This window comes from Ursus arctos, unplaced genomic scaffold, assembly GCF_023065955.2.
Source record: "Ursus arctos isolate Adak ecotype North America unplaced genomic scaffold, UrsArc2.0 scaffold_8, whole genome shotgun sequence".
Lineage (NCBI taxonomy): Eukaryota > Metazoa > Chordata > Mammalia > Carnivora > Ursidae > Ursus > Ursus arctos.
In genome coordinates this window covers 53,396,014-53,419,329 of record NW_026623100.1, presented here as the reverse complement: position 1 = coordinate 53,419,329, position 23,316 = coordinate 53,396,014, and the positions used below count along the sequence as shown (strand labels likewise).

Here is a 23,316-nt window from a genome sequence, read left to right as displayed (position 1 = left end):
GTAAAAAGCTTTCCTGAAATGGGCTCAAGAGGAGAGGAACCAGAGACAGCAAGCACAGGCATCTAGGAGCAAAGATGCGGCAGGAAGGTTTGGAAATTGGAAATTTGAGAAGCCGACTGAGACACAGTCATCTAGAGACATGGAAACCATGAATAAACAAGGAGGGCCATCACCCTGGGTCCACTTATCTCACAGTGGAAAAGGCAAATGAAATGCATTTTGGAAGTTATAAAATAGTGATCTAGGAGAGTGACAGAGCAAATGGACTAGATAAATATAATGGACTGTAGCCTGGGCCCACACGAGGCCAGTGAAATTAAAGTAAGGTGAGTCGGTACGTTTGGCTTTTATTCCTCAGCCATGTTAAGCTGCCCACGTACATGGAGCAGCAGCAACAGTAGGGAGAGACATCTATTAAAGGGTTATAACAAACCCAACTTCACAGAACATGCTTTAAAGAATTATTTCATTTACTTGTCACGACAATCCTAGTAGGTGGTCACAACTTTCCATTTTTACCAAGTTTTTTTTTAAAGATTTTATTTATTTATTTGAGGCAGCGAGAGAGAGAGAGAGAGAGAGAGAGTACAAGTGGGGGGAGAGGGAGAAGCAGACTCCCCGCTGAGCAGGGAGCCCAATGCAGGGCTCAATCCCAGGACCCTGAGATCATGACCTGAGCCAAAGGCAGACACTTAATCCACTGAGCTACCCAGTGCCTCACAACTTTGACCAATTTTATAGATTAGGAAATACCTCACAGCGAGTGGCAAGGCCAGGATTTGAATGCAGTAGCTAAGAGCCTAGGTTCTTAACCACTATGCCACAGTGCCTGAGACACTCTATTTCAATTCTGTGCAGAGACCCTTCAATGCCTTCCCTACATCTAAAAAAGTCATTCCTTTTCATGCCCCAGCCTTAACTTCTCTCTTAAGTTCAGACCCAAATATTTAACAGCCTACTTGACCTTTCCACTGGACATCTCATTCAAAATCAATATGACCCAAACAGCTACTTATTTCCTCTCTCCAAGCTAGTTCCTTTCTTGTTCTTCCCATCTTCTCATTCAATAATTCAATGGCTTAAAAAAACCCAAGAGTTTTATGGTTCAATTATCTATAATAGTGAAAAAAATAAACACAAAAGCCACCTGAGTAGAAATTTATAAAGGCCACAGCAGCATGAAAAATGGATTAACAAAATATTAAGCAATAAAAAAGTTCATAATCATATACCTACAATAATTTTTAAACTAAGTATATATATATGAAGATATGGAAAAATTACAAAGGAATATATACAAATTAAAATATTTATCTCAGGGGTGCCTGGGTGGCTCAGTCATTAAGCACCTGCCTTCGGCTCAGGGCGTGATCCCGGAGTCCTGGGATCGAGCCCCGCATTGGGCTCCCTGCTCCACTGGGAGCCATCTTCTTCCTCTCCCACTCCCCCTGCTTGTGTTCCCTCTCTCACTGGCTGTCTCTCTGTCAAACAAACAAAAAAATAAAATAAAATAAAATAAAATAAAATAAAATAAAATAAAATAAAATAAAATAAAATATATTTATCTCATCAAGTTAAGCCATTTATGTTTCTTTTTGAAAATTAATATCCTGGCTAAATTATTATCACAGCTAAGGGGGAAAAAGCAAGACATGCAACATACACACAATACTTGAGACAAAAAAAATCTTTTAAACATTTTAAGAACAAAAAGATCTTAAAGTGTTGCTAAGTGATACTTCTTTAAAGATTCAAAAAAAAGATATTAGATTCTTTTCTGGTTCTATCACTAAAGCTTTAACCTATTTTCAAAATATTTAAAGGTTTCTACTTCTCTTCTGACAGCTCAGAAATGTGGTAAATAATCACTGGGGATTGCTTTCTCTCTGGGAGGACAATGGTTAACAGCAGTAACAAGAGCCCAACTAGAGAAAAAACTGACGGGGTTCCTTCCATTCTCCTGAAAACACCAACCTGTCATTTTCATTAAATAGCTCAACTGCTTCCTGCTGATACGATCATTTCCTCTATCACTTAGATTTTTGTATCTGCTAAAGAACAGTCTTGCTTAAAGATGTTTGTTTTGACCAGGTCAAGGTTTCTGATAGGAAACAATTGTATTACTAGGTGAACGAAAAGAAAAACAAATATCAAGAGTTAAGAGTATACCTTTTGTAAACCTTCCATAATTGCAAAGAACATTTTCGCCCCAAATAAAGAATGTGCCCTCATTAAGATCAACCATAGTCCTTGAAGGAAGGGTATACTTCAGATCGGAAAGCCAGGAAGGCTTGTGTGCAATGTGGTAGCCTGTCTCATCGCCTTCATATGTATGCATGCATGTGCCTATGAGAAGTAATGTCATTTGACATACATAGATGTTTTCTGACACAACATGTTATTCAGGGTTCAAGAAAGAACTCTTCTCTGAACATCCTTCCCCCAAAAAAGGATCCTTCCCTTGCGATCTCTGTCATTTAAAAATTTAGCAGACCTAACAAAAATATTTCTTTTACATTTCTCAATAACATAATGGTGTAAGTCATTTTTATTATGTATCATTCCCATGTCGCATCTGAAGAAGGAAGAGGGGAGAGATGTAAAATACATATTATATATTGAGGGAGACTGGTCTGACTAGAGTATTAACTGGGAGATCTTGGGCCTAATGAAGGTAGTGCCATAGTAAAGAAGGCTATAAAAAGGAAGATGAGTGGGGGTCTCTGCTCAGAGAGTACAGGCAGAAATCATGATGTTGAACAAAATAAGTCCTGATCTAGAGGTCCTTAGAAAAATTTGACCTCTACGCTCACTCTTGTCAAAATTATTATTATTATCTTACCCTTTCGCTGTCTATTTACTTTCCTTTATGTTCACCACTTTTTCTCTGGCTGCGTCAACTCTACTGATGAAGCTATCAAGGGAAACTCTGTGTCTGAAATCACATTTTGCACATTTAGTAGACTTAGTATTTCCTTTTGACTAGTAGAGTCCCATCTCCCCACTGAAATCCCCCGTTCGCTCATGTACTTTCCTGCTAGATCCTGGAACAAAGTCATCACAATTTCAAAGTTCCTGTTTGTAATGTAACAGCTGGGTCATCTCTAGTCCGGTTCTGTTGACTGCCTTTTCACTTAACAGAGTGTTGCTTTTCCCTCCTTTTTTGTATATTTTATAATTTCTGGAACATCAGATGTCTTGGGTAAACCAGTAAGGACTGAGGTCATTGCATTTATGCCTGGAAATGGGCCTGCCTTTTGTATTGTCAGCCCACGAGTGTATGAGACTGAGTCGGTCTAGTGAGGAATTACATGTGGGTTCACTGTTGCTAAGATTACCAGCAGTGAACTTCAAGCCTTCTAGCAGCTCTTCTATTCTTCTAGCAGCCGCCTGCCATTGCCCTGTGGTTAGAGTTGAGGTTCAGGTGTTAGAGGACTTTTCTTCTTGTCCAGCTGTCCCTTCATTCCTGCTCCACAGAAGACCCCTCTCCATGTACCTGCTCCTTCCCCAGAGGTGGTGTACTGTTGCCTAGCCCCGGTGCTGGGCTCATGCTATATTTCTGTCGTTCAGTTCCACCTCAGTCTAAGGGATTCATGGGTACCTAGGTCTTAGGGGTGAGCCTTCCTCCATTGTCCTGCCCCTCTTACCCATGGCACAATCCTACCTCATCTGTGACATTGGTCTTGGCTGGAAGTTTCCAGCCCACACCACAGTGGTATCTGACCTTTCCTTGGTGTCATTATAGAATTTTAAGGCCCAGGCAGTCTCTTGCCCCTCCCCCAGTGCTAAAAAGTCCTTCTTCAATCCTCTCCCAGACACGTTAATAGGAAAAAAACTATCTGGGAAGTAGGCAGAGCTTTGTGCCAAACTTGTGCAGCTCATCGCCAATTTTGAGCCCTGTGGGAAAGAGGATTCATTCCTACTCTTACAACGGCTTTTGCTTTTTAGGAGAAAAGAGTTTGAAAAAGCAAGAGGGTCCTTGTGCCTACCCTCCAGCAACCACCAATCCCCTTCTTCTCACCTGCGCCACTGAACAGAGGCTCTCATGGGTCACCTGCCCTGCCCTCAGTCTTCCTCTTCAGCTCCAGATGAAGGCTTCTGGGAGAGAGCTTACAAGTGAGTGTGATCTCCCCTTGAATCTGTGGTCCCCAGTTACTTTTGACTGACATGCTAGTCCATATTTGGCCTTTGGAACTTTGCTAAAATTTAACTGGTTTTGGACAGAACCTTTTTCTCCCCTGTGCTCTGCTACAGGTCTATGCCACAGTCTGTGGTTTCCATCTCTTTGGAGGGGCTTGCCCACTTTGGAATTCACTTTGAGGTGGCTTTGCAACCTCGGTTCTCAGATGGTTTCAAAGCAATGACTTTTTGCTAGGCCTTTTCTCATTGCTAAGATGGGAGCAACACTCTTTGTGGTTGTTTACATCTTAGGAAACAGAAATCCCTTGCACACTATTTTTTAAAACTTTGTGAATTCGTTTAGTTGAGACGTGCTGTATTACCCACCCTAAACCCCCATTCTCAGTTTACTTTTACTCAGATTCACAAATTAACCTTAGGATTTTTCCCTTGGTTCTTGGCAACTGGAGACCCTTGAATTTGCAAATTCTCTTCTAATCCAATGTTTTAGGAAATCTAAGTTTTTCATAGCCTCAAATTACTTAAAATTTAGAGAATTTAAAGACAATTACTCAATTCATTTGAAATGGTGAATAGAATATATAATTTTTACCTGTTAAAAATAATCATTAATATTTTCTAAAGTGGGCATCTATGTTAAAAAACTTTTCCCCTGCATATATGTTATCTTGTATATATTCAAACACAGTGGGGGGAAAAGTTAGTACTTTCCCACTATGTTTGAATATATATACATAAGAAAAGAAGTTCTAGATTGCAAACAAGTTTGAAAATGAAAATCGTAACATTGATTTCCAGCTTGAATATTTATATTTCAAAATTCTTTTAAAAAAAGTTGTAATACAGTGGAACTAAACAGCCAAATAAGGATAAATGTGTCTGTGTATCAACTCATCTTTCAGGTATAACTGATTGATTAGAACCTGAAAGTGTCCAGCTGCTATAAAACTATGTGCCCAGCACTAGCTGCTTCATCAAGCTGCTCACTACCTTTTCAAATTCTTAAGAACAAAGACTTCCAAGCTGGTGACCTCATTTACCTGAACCAGGATAAAACAAAAATTCTATCTATCTATCTATCTATCTATCTATCTATCTATCTATCTATCACCTTTACCTTCATAAACTATTATACACTATTTAGAAAATGCCTACCTACCTTGCAATTCAAACCGGCACTTAAAATAATAAAATCATACAACCAGAGTAATCTCAGTTTTCTAGTCCCTTCCCCTGTCCATAGGCAAGCAGATATCCAAACACTCTAACCAAAAGGCTGGCTATGTTATATTTAAATTCTTTAAGGGAGATATTGTATCGCTTTCCTTTGTAATACACGCTGCGGGTTAATTTAGGAGTGTATACTTTAGCTTTATATTTTGATGGAAGATTTAAAAAAAAGTGGACTGTACTATCTTTTATAAAACATTCTGGTCAGGAATGAGGGCATTTGGCCCACATAGAGGATTATCACTAGATTGTTTATCATTATTGATTCACTAGAATGTAAACATCACAGCACAACTGACTTTGTTTTCTTTCCTATACCTGGCACAAAGTAGGTATATCAACTCTACTGTCACAATAAAAAAGTACTCACAAACTCAGATAACAATTAGTTTGGCTCATCTAATCGGGGTCTGGCTGGTGGCTCTGCTTCAGGATGTTCGAGTAAATAAGCAGTGGATAGCTGATGCTTTCTTCACTAATGATGAACCACTGTTGCAGGGAAGGCAAGTCAGCTATTGCTAGAATAATATCATGTAACAGAACACATGAAAACTCAGTGGCTTAAAATATATATAGTTTTCTCCTCCTCACCTTGTTTGTGGGTCAGCTTTTCAGCTATGTGAATTGGCTGGACTTAGTTCAAGTCTTCAAGTTGGGTTCAAAGCCATTTTACATGTCTCCATACTTTCTTTGAATGAGCACTATTTAGTCATGTTCTTCCTAAGGAAAATCTAGAAAAAGAGCCACACTAATGCATTCGGGCACATGTAAACTCTGTTCACATCAAGCCACTCAGGTAACTATAATCAAAGCAAATAACATGGTCAAGCCAAAGTCAATGGAGTAAGGAAATGTACTCTGCCCCAAAGATGAACCTAAAAGGAGAGAATATTTGCTGCCCAACACTCCAGTATATTACAATAAGCACCCACATATGTGTTGTTGAAGGTAACAACCACAATAGATAACATAAAGCATTTATTGGTCATTTGCCAGTGCCAAGCACTGGGCCAAGTAAGACAGGTGACATTTAATTTGACCCTCAAAAGACCCTTTTGAGAAAGTACTATAATTATCCACATTTTACAGATAACAAAACTGAGATAAGGGGGATAGTAGTCATTTCCCAATTACACGCAGGTTCTAAGTGTCTGAGATAGTATTTGCACCCAGGTGGTCTCACTCTTAAACATGGCATGAAAACCACAATGATAACAGCATTATGATGATTTAGTCATTCCCACAACCAGACTCAGTAATCATATTTTCTGAATATATGAAATGTTTGTCTTTACTACCTGACATGTCTGTTTGGTTGTAGACAAGTTTAGAACACACAGACTCACAGGACTTCTAGTCCTTCTTCAGGACTTCAGGAAAACCACTGCACTCTCTTTAATTGGGCCTTTTGGGCTTCCTTCTATTTAGACTTCCCCCAGTCTTTGTTCAGATCATCTGCCAACTGGCTAATCTTACATCTATGTGTCAGCTAATAATCTGCCTGGTCTCATAGTTAGTGATGATGTCCCATAAACATCACTTACGTGAGTTAGCATATGCAACTCAATCAGGTATTTCTCAGATCTCCTAAAAGTACCAACATATCCACAGCAACAGAATGAGAGGACAAGAGAACAGAAGGATCCTAAAATATGCAGAAAGTACAGACCACAGAATAGCAGAGACGCCAGGGAGGTAACTCTTCCTACACTAGAAAGGAAAAAAGTGAGATTCAGAAAAGTTGGTTAAGTTCATCCAAGGTTGCTAAGATAAGCAAGTCTCAGACCAAGGTTTATATGATTCCTAAAATGATCTCATCTACTTCTCTGGATTGCTTTCCATATAAAGCCAGAATCCAATCTGGCTCTAACCAGCCTCAAATCTAACGAAATTCCTACATTCTAGATGAGGTTGACAGAGGACATTCCTGAGTTCATCGTCCTACAGAGAAGCACCCTGAACACTCTCCCCTATTAATTATTTATACCACATGTTAACAAATCAAAATTCTTCCTGTGACTCTTCACTAGCTGACTACATTTGCCCTAAACTGGTAACACTGAAGGTGGTTTAAATTAAATGCCATCCAACGCTATGCCCCACGGGTAGTAGCATTTCTTCAACAACACTGACAGATCATAATTTACTGCCACTTGATTATGTCCAAGAGCTCACCAAAAAGTCTATCTTTCTGATCTACTTTTCCTGCACAGTAAAACCCAATTAAATGATACTCAAACATCAGCCTACAGCACTAAGAAAGTGCTACACTTATGTCTTGGTTTTTTTTTCTCTTTACCTTAATCAGTCATACATATTAAAAAATCTATCTATTTAAATACAAATATAGGTCAATAAACTTATAAAGAGTTTACTCAGGAAACTATACTCATTCTTTCTTTCTCTCCCTCTATAGAAATAAAACAGGAAAATAATCATAAAGAGAGACTCATAATGTAGTAGATACTACATGAGGCTAGTTGTCAAAGGATATGAGTTCTGCCAAAACTAACTCTGATTTGGGAAAGTTACAGCTATCATTTTCCCTCATGGAATTACCTCATGGCAATTTCACTGGACCATCACTATCTTACTTTTTTTTTTTTTTTCCTAGCCCCCAAATCTATTCTTCTTCAAGTATTTCTTTTAGTAAATGGTGTCACTACCACCGCCCACTGCCTAAGCCAGAAATCTACAAATCTTTGCCACCTCCTCTCACTTTCCTACCACCACCAATTAGTTAGCAAATCCTACATAGCCTACCTTCTAAACATATTTAGAATATGTCCTCTTCTTCCTTCATCAACTGTCACCACCCGATTCAAGTCTCAGTGCCAAGGCAACCACCTTTTAAACTCTTTCCCTGCACCCATTCTTATCCCCATATAGTCCACTCTCCACAAAGCAGAGTACCATATTCTGTTAGTAAGACATTGCCCAATCGAGTCACTCTTCTACGTGAAACCCTTCAAAGGCTTCCCATTGCCTTAGGATGGTGTATAAAATTCTTAACCTGATCTACAGGCTCTATCCACCCTAGCTTCTCTCTCTAGTTTTCCAGCCTCAATTCACAACTCCCCTCCCACTATTGTCTCTATGGCCACACCATTTTTGTTTTCCACTCTCAGAAAGCCAGCTGCCCTACAATGAGAACTCCCAAGCAGTCCTATGAAGAAGTCAACATGGTGAGGAACTGAGGTCTCTTGCCAATGGTCACGTGACTAAGCTACCTTTAAAGTGGATCCTTCCGGCAAGCGTCCCATAACAACATCCCTAGTTGACTTATTAACTGCAGTCTCATGAGAGACCCTGAGCCAGTACAAGCCAGCTGGGAGACTGTCAAATGTCATTGTGAAATAACAAATAATTGCTGTTCTAAGTTGTTATATTTTGGAGTAATTTGTTATGCTGTACCTATAACTATCACAGTGTTCTTAGCATATGTTTTATTAGGTATATTCATTATGTATTCATAATACATTGTATAATTATAACTAAATTATCATCTTATAATAATTTATTTAATAAATGGCTCCCCTGCTTGATAGCAAACTTCATGAAGGTAGGAACTATCATTTTATCCCTCTTCACTCCTAGACAAGACAGAGCCTATGAAAACATGATATGCATTAAATATTTAACTATATTAATATATATGAATTAATATGTATGCTAATGCTACACAGAGAGATAGAACCTTCTGGTTATTTAATGAGTGCTATTTAAGTGATTGATTTATTCATTATGCAAAATTAGAAAAATAGATATCCTTATGGCAGAATGATTAAAACTTCTCGTTTAACAGTGCCTTCTGGTAATGAGATAAACCAGTATATTCCTATAAATAACTGAGAAATGGTACTTCCAGCAATAAACAGAAGAAGCAACAAAACCAACTCAGAGTTCTGAGAAAGATTTATACTTAGAGTAACAAAAGCATTTAAGGAATAAGCAGTTGTCCTGATGAAGTGCAAGGCATCATAAATTCTAAATTCCTTGTTTCATAATAAAGAAACCCAAAAAACATGTCACTGTCGTTTAAAAAAATCATAGAGCACTTTTTCAGAGTTTCACAGTGGCATTGTGAAAGTGCTACATATAGTAATATTTCAGGGAATTTCTGGTCTTTTAACCACTGACCCAACAAATTAATATTTTCAAAGCAGCCCCAGGTGTTCTATTACATTTGAAAATTCTGCAATGTACTTTGAAGATAAAATGTCACTCTGAAGAATTAAAACTCTTTTGCATTAACTAGAACTAACAAGTCTTCACCGATTTTTTTTATTAATTATACTCATGACTATATAAAATTTCTAATGGTAATTTTCCTGTCAGGATGTTGGAGCCTCTCCTTGGAAATGGTAGATCCAATTATTATACTTTCTTCTTGTCAATATCATCATTGTTTGACCTCTTCCAAAATCTTGCTCTATACTCCATAGGAACTTCAGCACCCGGTTAACTCTATGTCTCTCATTTTCATTCACTCTCACCATCCCAGGTGAGTTCAAAGTCCCTTTGTCATTCACACCTTCAATAAATATTTATTGTACTTTTATTTTGTGCCTTAGCATAGGATTAAGAACTAAGATCACATCATTGATGGGGCTTCTAATGTCATGTGAGAAACTGTCCTTGAACAAGTAAATATTTTATTGCAACTCTCGTAAGTACATACTACCTAGAAGAACAAAATTCTGTTATATATACATTATCATATATACGGAGAACCTATCCAACAATGCTTCATAGAAAAAGAAAGCTTCTTTTTTCAGGGAAAGCTTCTCTGAAAAAGTTACATTAAGCCAAGGTTTCTTGATCTCGGCACTAGTGATCTTTTGACGTGTATAATTCTTTCGTGCATGTGGGGGGCTGTCTTGTGCATTATAAAATGTTGAGTAGCCTCCCTGGCCTCTACCCACTAGAGGCCAATAGCATCCTTTCTCTCCCAGTGTGATGACCAAAACTGCCAAATATCCCCTGCTGTATGGCTGACAGATTTGGTAAATAAACACAGGAAACCCAGTTAAATTTGAATTTCAGATAAACAACATTTTTTTTAGTATAAATTATGTCACATGTATTTGGGACGTATTTATGCTTTAGAAGTTACTTGTTGCTTATCTGATACTCAGATTTAACTGAGTGTTCTGTATTGTATCTGGCAACCCTACCTGAAATGATGAAAGCACTCCTAGTTGAGAATGACTGTATTAAGCGTACCTTGATAAGCCTTAGACCTTCAGTCTTTACAGACCATTGATCTCCTGAATCATCTCTGAATTTCTCCATTTTATCAACTCAAATTACTCTGAAGTTCTCCAACTCAAAACATAAAATCTCAAGTACTTTTCTCTGATTACCACTTGCTATGCTTTAAGTTCTCAGATTTCCTTAAATCTATCAATCGTGTCCTTAGGCTTTTCTGTGATTTTCAGTATTTTGAATTTTTTTGTTTATCAGCCTATTAGATCCAACTACTTCAACTAGCACCCTCAAAAAGAGAAAGACATACTTACCTTCTCTAGCACCCATCTCGTCAAGTCCTTAGCTGGGATTAACTCAGTTGACCTCTGTCTCCTTTCTGAGATGAATATTGACTAACACAACCAAACAAAACTGATCAGTTTTTCTTCATGTCTTCCTGCTCCTCTGGCCTATCCTCTTCAGATAGGTCCCCACCTCAACTTCTAAACTTGCCCTAACAACTACTGCAAACATTCTTCACGTTCCTCACCCTCCCAATTTTCTTCCTTCAATCTTACTGACATTCTTGCCTAATATGTCACAGATAAAGTCTGTTATGGACTGTCTCATAGTCTCATTAGACTTTATTTTGAAATGGTCATATTCCCTTATCCATCTATTTCATTATCATATAAGAGCTTAATTCATCTCAAGTTTTTTTCTAAGGCTTTCTACCTTGATCTATTCATTTGAATGTCTTCTAAGATTTTATTCAGTGCTGAGGATTCAAAACTTCTGTCTTCATTTTGGGCAACATAGACATGGTATTTTCAACTGATTATCTTCCCTCAGATGTTCCATAAGTACCTCAGAATTACCCTAAAATTTACTTACATGCCAGAGTACTCATTGCTATCAAGCCACACCTCAGTTCATCCCAGTGACATCTCTTGCCCACATCCCTTACATCCAAGCAGTCAGTAGACCTGAATCTACTTCTATTTAACATACCCATCCCTGTTTCCTCCCCTTACTGCTTTTAGATCTTGTTCTGACCTCTGCAGTCTTTCACAGCTCATTCCCAATGACACCCATCCTCCATATTCTCACCAAAGCGTGTGTTATGTCTCTGTGTGTGTGTGTGTGTGTGTGCGCGCGCGTGTGCACGCACACGCACGCCACTGCTTCAAACTCTTGCATAAATGTCCATTACCTTCAGGAGAAAAATAAAAACTTCATGATTTAATCCTTTCCTGGATTTCTCATCTAATACCCTTCCCTTGCTCCCCATGTTTTAACCATAACAAATCACTCAGAAGCATCAGTTTCATATTTACCTGCCTCTGTAGGCATCAACTCTCTGCAGTAATAGTCTGTCCATCCTGTGTTTTCAGCATCATTATCCTTCACTTTCCTTTATTCTCTTAATCAGCCTCACATGCCCTTTATTCACACAGATCTTCATTATACTCATTTTTATGTTATATTTTATATTCTATTTTCCCATTAGAATACAAGCTCCCCAAGAATGCAAGTATATTCCAATCATTTCAACTACTGCCCACTACATAAGAGGTATTTAATAAATATTTATTGATAAATAAATATCAATAAACAATTTGGTTGCCATTACTTTCTTCCTTTTACAAATTTCTTTAGTTTCTTCTATTCCTTCCAATTCTGCCCTTCTGACCAAATTACATACTCAAATATATTCTAACCCTAAGCACATGCAAATACATACACACGCAGACACAGACATTTCTTCCTGATTTATGCCTGACTTCCCCATTTAAACTACCTTTTAAAGTTCCTCTTACATTTAGTGACAAACTTAGTTCCTACTTCTTACTTCTTCTCAGAATAATTATTTACAAATTATTATTCTTTATAACCCAATATTCATTTTCACCATTGTGCTGAAAGTGATTTTAAGAATGCATGAGTTAGGGGTGCCGGGGTGGCTCAGTTGGTTAAGCGCCTGCCTTTGGCTCAGGTCATGATCTCAGGGTCCTGGGATCAAGCCCCACATCGGACTCCCTGCTTGGCAGGGAGTCTGCTTCTCCCTCTCCCTCTGCCTGCCTGCTTGTGCTCTCTCATTCTCTCTGTGTCAAATAAATACATAAAAATCTTAAAAAAAAAAAAGCATGAATTATCTCCTAATTGCCAAATCCACTGACTTTCTTTGTGCTCACTTTACTTACCTTCTCTGCAATACTGAGCACCTCCCACCCATGACTTCATGACAGTGTATTCACTCCCTCATTCATCGAATCATTCAAAAAACATTTATTGAGTATTTACTCTGTGTTAAGCACACCACCGAGTACTAAAGATCTAACACTTAACTATCAGAAAGGATGAACACCTACCATTTACAACAATGTGGACAGAACTGGAGGGTACTATGCTGAGATAAATAAGTTAATCAGAGAAAGACAATTATCATATGATTTCACTCATACATGGAATATAAGAAACAGTGCAGAGGATCATAGGGGAAGGGAGGGAAAACTGAATGGGAAAAATGAATGAAACACAGAGGATAAACTATGAGAGACTCTTAACTATAGGAAACAAACTGAGGGTTGCTGGAGGGAAGATGGGTGGCGGGATGGGGTAACTGGGTGATGGGCAATAAGGAGGGCACATGAAGTGATGAGCACTGGGTGATATTTGCAACTGATGAATTACTGAACTCTACATCTGAAACTAATGATCTACTATATGTTGGCTAATTGAATTTAAGTTAAAAAAATTAAGATATAACAGTAAGCAAGATAGCCTTCTTGCTTCCAGAAGGCTTACGGGTTATAAAGAAACTAAGATTATTAATATAGCTCTCTATTATCATCTTTCTTCTCTGTTTCTTTTGGCTTTCTCTCTTTCTCTATTTACATCGCAAATGAAACAATTATTTTAAATTCCAATCAACTTGAAATTTTTCTCACTAAATCATCTCTCCTAAGGTGAACTTGTTCCCAAAAATTTTAAATCTTAAAACGTTAAAAATTCACAAATATCCATCATCTACCCCCTCAGCTTCAGAATGAGTTACAGCTGACTGCTGGATATCCTACTTCACTGGGACCTCAAATTCAAAGTGACCTAAATTTTGCTCACTTGATCTCTATCCACTCCCAATTCTGTACTTACTAACTCAATTAAAGCGACGATTACCTTTCCCGGAAGGCAAAGCTTCTAAAAACTTTGAAGTTACATGAAACTTTCTTCTTCCCTGTTCTTCCTCAGGCTAGTGGTAAGTAGGATTCTAAAATGAAGCCCAAGACTGCTGCACTTGGTGTACACACATTCTCTCACTCAGTCAAACATCAATCTAGATGCTTGAATGAAGGCATTTTTCGTTTAATAAGGTAGCAAACCAGTTGATCTTAAAATAGGGAGATTATCCTAATCAAGTAAGTCCATAAAAGGAATTAATTTCTTTCTGATGGAAAGACTGAAAAAAGTATGAAGAGATCTGATGTGAGGGAGAATCTCCATTGCTGAATTTGGAGATGGAAGGGGCTGTGTTGCAAAGAACCTGGCAACCTCTAAAAGCTGAGAGCAACCTTTGGTTGACCAGAGCAAGCAAACTGGAACCTCAGTCCTACAACCACAAGAAAACAATTTCTTTTATAAGCACCTGAATTTGAAAGAGAACCCTAAGATCCAGATGAGAAAATGACCTGGCTATGACCTTGATATTATTAGCCTTGTAGATTCTGACCAGAGGACCCAGATAAACCTACCTGTACTTCTGACCTACAGAACTATGAGCTAATAAGCGGGTATTGTTTTAAGCTGTGAATTTGGTGGTAATTAATTTGTCACACAGCAACAGAAAACTAACATAGGCTCTTTTTGAGATGGGTGTTAATCCTCCTGTAACTAGCTCTGCAATGTGTTTCCAGAATGTGTGAATCTTCCCTTTTTTCCCATTATCCTTGCCACAAATTATCATTCAAGAACTTATCATCTCTCATGCGATGACTAAAAACCTACAATGGCCTTTCTGTTAAAATATCTTCTCATCTTACAATGTTCTTGGGTAGTTACAGTAAGTTGTTCCTCTCTGGTCTCAGAACCTTTTAATAACTTTCATATCACATCACGATAAAGTATGGCACTTATCCAGATGAGCCTGTAGTATGTCAGTTTGTATGCTCCCATTCCTATAATAATCTCTCAACACCTTTAGGTTAGAGATTATCCATTTGGAGGGGTCCCTCAATAATGTGGATGAGTTAATATGAGTAACTGTATGATGCCCAGCGCCCCATATTCCATCCCATTACCTTGTTCAATACGTCCATTTTGATATGATGAAAGGAACACAGAAACTGGAATTATGCCTTCTTAAATGGCTGACTCATCTATTTGGTAGTTTCGTGATCTAGGGCAGGTCACTTGGCCTTTCTGATCTTTAGTTTCTTCATTTCTGGTTACAAAAAAGGAAAAAAACAAACATAAAATAACTTAGAGGAAATAACTGAAAAACTGAATCAGATTAGATATTCTTAAATAAAAGTAGCCTTTTGTTACTTTATGTCTGGGTTTGATTATCCAAGAAAATTAATAAAAATTTCTGGGCCTCCTCATCAAAATGGGGATAAGATACAACTGAAAGAGATTAATAACTATAAAACAGAAATAATTTCATGAACTAGATGCAGTGCTATATGGTGATGTCTCAAGTTAAAAAGTTAGATTTATTTCAAAATTAAGGAATCCTTCCACCTACCACCACTGTTAATATCACCTAGGCAGCCTGCATTCAAAATCCTACTAAAAAAATTTGTATCCTGGTCATCAAGTCATCAGCTACTTAGTCCCTCCATTGGCCTAAAATAAAATGTGAATCTATCATATACAGTTGAAAGAAAAAAATGCCAACATTTTCACGTAAAATGACTGGTGGGGAAGAAGCACACACTATCTGGTTATTAACAATTTTTTCAAATAAAATTAAGTGGAAGTCCAGTTAAAATAGTTTCTGTTTTTGGCATAATACTGCTGGTGTATTGATCCTAATATAAATATAAATGTTGAAAGAGTTTCTTTAAGCCACTCTTTAAACAACCATCCTCTTTGCTTATCAGTATCATATTTATCAATAAGTCATCAAACAGCATACGTAATTATCATGTATTTCTCAAACCTGAACTAACTGCAGTAACAATGAGGAATTAAATGCTTTATGTCATTTTACTCTTGTTTAAAAAATTCTTATAAGTAGTTGCCTTTCGTTCCCCTTTTTTGAAAGCACTGAAATGTTTTCCACTCATCTAAAAAGACTATGACAACTTCAAAGTCCATTCCAGTTTATCAACAGGGAGTCCACCTCTAAAAAAACAATCTTGCTTTTCTATTACCCAATCTTACTCTATTTTTTGGAGAAAAACCTCTACCATTAAAAAACAACAAATAAAACAAACAAACAAACAAACCAAACCCTATCAACTTAAAGAAACATTAGGTGCCGTCAACTTCACTGAAAATTAGAATTATCTTAAAAAAACCTAAGTGAAACTGTCAGATATTAAGTCCTTTGGCCCAGAGATATATGAATTCCATAGATATAGATATTTTTCTAGAAACACTTTGAAATAAATTTATAAATATAATCTTCAAAATAATCCTAGGAGGTAAAGTAATGTAAAGGTTTTTACCTAAATCTGCTTTGCTTGTTGAAATAATAATACAGACTAGTAAAGTGATCTGTGTTATTTGTAATGCTTTAGAAAACAAAGCAGAGGAGGAATTCCATACCAATATGAAAAAAGGCCCACAAAATTTTGGTTAATTAGTAACTTACCCAACTATCCCTACTGGTATCCGGAGTACCTAAGTCTTCAATGTTTCTGTAACACTATACTTCTCCTGTAAAAGCTATGTCTCTGTGGTAAGTTCTGGGTTTGTCTCATTCCAATCCTTAACCTAGACCCTGAACTTCATCATACCCTGAGGGAAGAAAACCTGCTCCATAAATCTCTAGGAGCCATGTTGACTTCACTAAATGTTTCATAAAACAAAAAAAGGATAGCTATTTTGCACACTAAATAGCAAAAAATGATTTAATGGAGACTCATTAACTATTTCTCTTCTCTCAAAAACTCTCTATTTATATTTCCCATCTCCTTGACCCCATTCCAATAGTTCTTTGTCCTCTGTTAGTCTCTCCCTTCTCTTTTCTGAAAGAAACGTGTCCCTAAAGTATCCCTTTTTAACACAGAGCAACTCCACCAGGTTCTCATAATCAAAGGTTTCAGAAGTCTCCATGATTCTTAGCCTCTTGCTAGAATTATCAAAGCATTCACCAAACAAATTAGGACCTCTGCCTAGACAAGACTGGAATTCTTAAAAAAAAAAAAAAAAAAAAAAAAAAGACTGGAATTCTTATAACAATTAGATTTTTAAAAATGACCTTCCATATTGATATGTACATTTCATTTCACCATTACAGGGTGCCCATAAGAGATCAAGTAGTGTTTTTTTTTTCAGTTTTAGTATATAACCCAAATAACCATAAACCATCCAGATGACCACATTCCATAAAGTTCAACTGAATTGTTTCATGGCACTGCATACAAATAAGCATGCATCTTGGTTACAGTAAACTTACACACGTGGAAGCCTTAATGTTTTGGAGATATATAACCAACTAAAAGATTCATCTAAATATTTATTTTGAAGATTGGTAATTGAATTTTATTTCTTAGTAAAGATAAATATCTATTCTGATTAGGACTGTTAATAATTCAACTTGATTACAGAAATAAAATAATGACAAGGTCGGCAGTATCTTTTCAGATCCTCTTCTCACCCCTACCCTGTATCTTCTATGCTAAATTCACTACTCATCAATTTCCTCATTAACTACATACTCTCTACTGGGAAGACAGATGAGGGAGAAGCCATAGTCCTGGTACTTAAAGTTTATTCACACTTAAAAAGGGGATAAGCATACAACTCAGGTCATCCTGCATGCAAAGATATATGAAATCATTTATATAAAAACATTAATTTAAATATCACATAGACAGAAATAAATTCTAAGTCATCTTCTCTTTTCTATCTTTACTTTTTATACAGGCAATCTTACCTAATTCCATAACTTTAATAAAAGCTATATGCTGGTAACTCAAATAGGTATTTCTAAAACCAGACATTATCTCATTGTTTATCACAAAGACAGCAGTTGATAGGAAGAACAGAGGGAAAATAGACTGGATGAATCAAAAGAGAGATACTAGAATGGGGAAAAGAGATAAAATAGATATGCTTAAAGAATATGTACGAGACAACCATTTCAGACAAGATGGAGTAATAGGGATCAGATTTACTTTCTTGCCTGAAATAACCAAAAATCATGACAAAATATATTAAATGAAACATACTGGACATTATTAGAAAATGAAGTACAGTGAACCCAGAGAGATGGTGGGGAACAAACAAGGTGAGGCTTACGAGGATGCAAGCCTTCTGCTTTGAGAGAGTTTCTGGGTTACAGTACAAGGAAGAGGTACCTAGACATTATGAGTTGAAAAGACAGAGCTGAGACTAAAAGGAGACAAATGCAGCTAGAATTTGCAGGGCAGGAAATCAGAGTAGAGAGAGCTACACAAGAAGGAATGCTGAAGATCTGCAGAAGTTCCCATCAGGCGTTCAGCAGAGTGCTGACCTGCACAAGGAACCGAAGGAACTGCCTGAGGCCAAGAAAAGAGCCACTTGAAAAGATTAGGGGGAAGAGTGGCTGCCATTCCATAAAGCTGAGAACAGTGCCTGCTCCCCGCCAGCCAGAAGAGAAACCTTGTAATTTATGGAGTTCAGGTAGAGTACTCAGAAAGGGATGAATAAGTCATGGGAATAAAAGGCACAGCATAAAAAATATAGTCAACGGCATTGCAATAGTGTTGTATGGTGGTGACAGATGGTACTTACACTTGGGGCGAGCACAGCATAATGTATGAACCTGTCAAATCACTATGTTGTACACCTGAAACTAAGGTAAATTTTGTGTCAAATAAAAATGTTAATTTTAAAAAAGAGTAGATGGAGATTATTTTATTATAGAATAATTCTTAATAGACATATGTGTGGAATGTGAGAAACTAAATGTATTATTCAGAAAGAAAAAAAAAAAGAAAGGACTTGCTTGAGGAGTGTATAGTAATTAGCTGAATGTATTATTCAGAAAGAAAAAAAAAAGAAAGGACTTGCTTGAGGAGTGTATAGTAACAGTGCTTCTCAAACAGATGATTTTGATCCTCAGGGAGACATTTGGAAATATTCACAGGAATTTGTGGTTGTCAAACTGGAGGTGGAGGGCACGTTAGCATTAGACGGGTAGAGTCCCAGGGATGCTACTGAACAAATGAACTAAATGGAAGAGAGAAAAAAGATTAAAAACAATGGAAAAGAACATCTCATCAGTGAGCTGTGGACAGTGAGCAGCTACACATGCATGTAACAGAAGCAGTATTCTTTTGACTCCACACAGAAAAGTTATATCTAGATAAGAATTATTAGAATGTTAAAGCTGACACAGCCTAATGCAGATAGACTTGGAGGCCCCGAAGGAGAGGAATGAACAGAGTAGAGACAGGAGAATATTTAAAGATTTAATAGGAAAAATCTTTCCAAATATAATGAAACTATAAACCCATAGATCTAAAAAGGTTAAGATTTACAAACATGAAGAAAACTACAGCAGGGCACATCATAACCAAAGTCAATGGTAAAGAGAAAACCTTAAAATCATCCAAAGGACTGAGGGATGAAACATGCGTTAAGATGCTAACAGTACAGATACTTGTCCCCCTGGAATTCTATAATAAGCAGAAGTATCTTTCCTTCTGACCTTGTATAAGGAGAACATTGAATTAGGGATAATATCAAAAGCATGATCCATAAAAGAACAAAATTATAGACTGGACTTCATCAAAATTTAAAACTCCTGCTCTTTGAAAGGCAGTGTTAAGAGAATGAAAAGACAAGCCACATACTGGGAGAAATACTTGCAAATCACATGTCTCATAAAGAACTCATATCCAAAATATATTTTTAAAAAACATTCGAAATTCAATAATAAAAAATAGTAAGATAGGGCCAAAGGATCTGAGTGATACTTCTTCAGGAGCTTATATGGATAACAAGCACACAGAAAGACATTCTATGGGATGCCTAGGTTGCTTAGCTGGTTAAGTGGCTGCCTTCAGCTCAGGTCATGATCGTAAGGTCCTGGGATCGAGTCCTGCGTCGGGCTCCTTGCTCAGCAGGGAGCCTGCTTCTCCTTCTGCCTGCCACTTCCCTACTTGTGCTCTCTCTCTCTCTGATTTAAAAAAAAAAAAAAAAAAAAGATGTTCTGTGTCATCAGTCACTAGGACAATGCAAATTAAATGTATAATGACACACTGCTACCCACCTAACAGAATGGCTAAAATTTAAAAAGACAGACACTACCAAGTGTTGTTGAGGATGTAGAGAAACCGGAACTCTGATACATCATTAGTGGGAATGAAGATGACACGATCATTGGAAAGCAATGCAGCAGTTCTCAAAATATTAAACATATATCTGCCAACAGATTCATCCATTTCACTCTTACATATTTATCCAAGACAAATGAAAGCATCTGTTCATACAAAGACGTGAATACAAACGCACACAGATTTGTAACAACCAACAATCGGAAACAAGCCAAATATCCATCAACAGGTGAATGATAAATGAATTATGGTATATCCATACAATGAAGTACTCCTTGGCAATAAAAGTGAATAAATTTTTGACACATGACAACATGAATGAATCTCAAAATAATTATATGTTAATATTCTACATGACAACTATTATATTATAAAACCAGGCCAAAAAATATTTGATTCCTTCCAGGTATGTAAAATTCTAGAAAACAAAAATGAATTTATAGTAACAGAAAGCAGAGCAGTGTGGTTGCCAGAGACTTGGGCAGTGAGAAGGGTGAGAGCGACATGAAGAAAAAATTAACAAGTAGCACACACAAGCACTTTGGGGAGTTATGGATATGTTCATTATCTTCATTCTGTTGATAGTTTCACAGGTGTATACATATATCAAAATACACTTTAAATAAGTGCATTTATTATAAGTCAATTATACCTCAATAAAGCCGTTTTAAAACAAAATAAATATGCATATATGGAGCTGGGTGGGGGATTAACAGAATTGGTATATGGTGGCCTTGGTGATCTCCAAATTTTAAGCCGATATTTAGAACAGTGGTCTACCACAGGACTGTCACTTAGAGAGAGACAATGAAGACTTTTGTGAATAATCTACCAAAAGACATTACTGGAGATTTTTTTATATAATTGTCTTAATTTTAAAAATCTCTATTTTTTTCTGAACAGAGTTCTGCCCAGTATTCTGTTTGCCTCTTCTTCATCAAAGCCAACACTGGTTTATAGGGAGTAAGAGGGATCTATTTTGGGAAAAAAAAAATTCCCTGTTTTGAAACAAGAACACATGGAATTAGTGGAAAGGATCATTTTGTTTACTTCTAAGAAGAGAAAAAAGTCTCCTAACTTCCTTCTAGCAGTTGGTTCTCATTATAATGCACGATATTCCAAAGCATCTTAAACTACCTGAAATCAGTTTAATGTTTCTATGAGAATGAGTCATTATGTTCCTCTTATTATTTCAGGAAGTTTCTAATTCATAGAAAAATGAACATTTTCTGGTCATTTTCCTCTGGAATATTTTAGTTTTATTATGTTATTATGTCATCACTTTTTTACATGATTTTCATGCAAAAAGTCCTAAAATGATCTGAAATAGGAAGACCAATAAACCTAAAAGACACTGAAACAGCTGCTTGTGTTGAGGTTTTGAAATGGTAGGCAAATCTGCTCTGCTCTGGGACCTTCTTGCCAACAAATTCTGGCACTCTTGGGTCAAAATCTGAAATTTATAATTTTAAACCTGATTCTGACATATTTGTTGACAAATTAAGTATCTTAGTTTCATCAATTTACTCACTCAAGTATAGTTCTTCTTTTACTCGGGGTCAATGGAGAACCCATTATGCCCAAGATATTACAAGAGAATCCGTAAACGGTTAAAAGGTGAAAGTTCTAGTGATTGGCTTCAGGGAGCTTTGGGTCTGGTTTGTCTATATAAGACAAATGGTAAAAAAGCAAAGCAAGTATGTGAAGTTGCCACCCAAACGATTATATAGTTTTAAAAAACAAAAACAAAAACCTAGAAATGGAAGTAAAAAAGGATGGAAAAGAATCATAAAATAAACTTATGGTATAGTTACATGTGTTAGCCAGCCTTGAAGATGGATTCCAGTAATCCCCTCTGACCCCCACATTAGATAAGACTGATCTAGGTAATGAATAGGATATTGCAAAAATGATGGGGGGATGACTTCTGAGGCTAGGTAGAAAAAGCACATGGCTCCTGTCCTTGGAGCACCTGTCTGTAGGATGCAAGCCGCCATGTTGTGAATATACTTAAGCAGCCATATATAGTGGTCCATGTGGTGAGTAATTAAGGTCTTCTACCAAAAGCCAGCACCCACTTGACAGTCACATAAGTGAGCCATCTGGGAAATAGATTCTCCAGCACTAGGTAAGCCTTCAGGTGACAACAGTTAACAACCAGTATCAAAACTGTAATCTGATAGTAGACCCTGAACCAGGACCACCCAGCTAAGCCACTCTCAAATTCCTAAATCACAGAACCTAGTGAACATAATAAATATTTAGTGCTATTTTAAGCCACTTGAGAATAATTAGTTATATAGCAATGGATGCTTAATGAAGTTAGACATAGCTTGGAACCAAAAGCTGGCTTTATTATCTGCAAGCATGGTTAAGTCACTTAACCTTGTCTAAGCCTTATTTCACTCAAATGTGAAATAGAAGTGTTATCTAACTGTGAATATCTCATTATGTCACTGTGATCAATAAATAAAAGTATTTTGAAAATAAGAATTTTGTAAAACTTAGGATATCATGATTATCACTATTTCCTTTCTTTATATAGGAATTCAACATTTTTTGACTGTTAGTTCTTCTATCTCCTGATTTGATTAGGGAAGCATTGCCTTATGAAGTGCTCTAAACTCCATAGAAGAAAGGTGGTTAGCAGAGCAAATCTTGGGTAAGGCAACTTCACACATGTGTGTCAGGTGTAATGTTAAAGGGTTGATGAGCACCAAGTAACAAAGAACAAACAACACACCCTGGTACTATAAGAGACAGAATGTGAAAAATTGTGAGAGAATAAACATTGGGAAAAGATATATCTTCCTCCAATACTTTGCAGATTCTGGGAACTATAAAATTGGCTTCATATTGGTTCTGTTGCCACATTTCCATTGATCCAGGTTCTTACTTCCTGTTTTCTGCTACTTATTTCCTCTTTCTTCCTCTGCATGAAGGAAGAAAGTCACTTTTCACAGAGATTCCTTTATAGTTAAATGTTTCTGCACTTATCACCCGGATATAAAACCTTATAATAAAATAATAATAAATAATGAAATAATAATAAAATTGTGAGTTTTGTTTTTTTAAAGTGAAGAATCATTTTGTGATTCCTCTTACTCAGAGAAGTATTTGAGGCCTTACCATGTTTTTCTTTCTTTCTCTAAACCATGCCTAGAGGTTCTACAATATGTATGAATTTCTTCTCTTCTGTTTCTATAGTCTCTGTGCTTTCAACCCTTGTCAGTATCTTCCAGGTCTTCATTTGCATCTAAAAATC

General features: G+C 36.9%; 1 long non-coding RNA gene across 1 annotated transcript in view; it reads right to left on the bottom strand.

Moving 5' to 3' along the window:
* LOC123000359 (uncharacterized) overlaps positions 1–23,316 on the bottom strand; it is a 478,818-nt gene that overhangs the window by 166,644 nt on the left and 288,858 nt on the right. Inside the window, exon 3 of the long non-coding RNA XR_008958291.1 lies at positions 14,859–15,001. This is a non-coding gene — a long non-coding RNA (uncharacterized LOC123000359). The remainder of the gene's footprint in view (positions 1–14,858; positions 15,002–23,316) is intronic.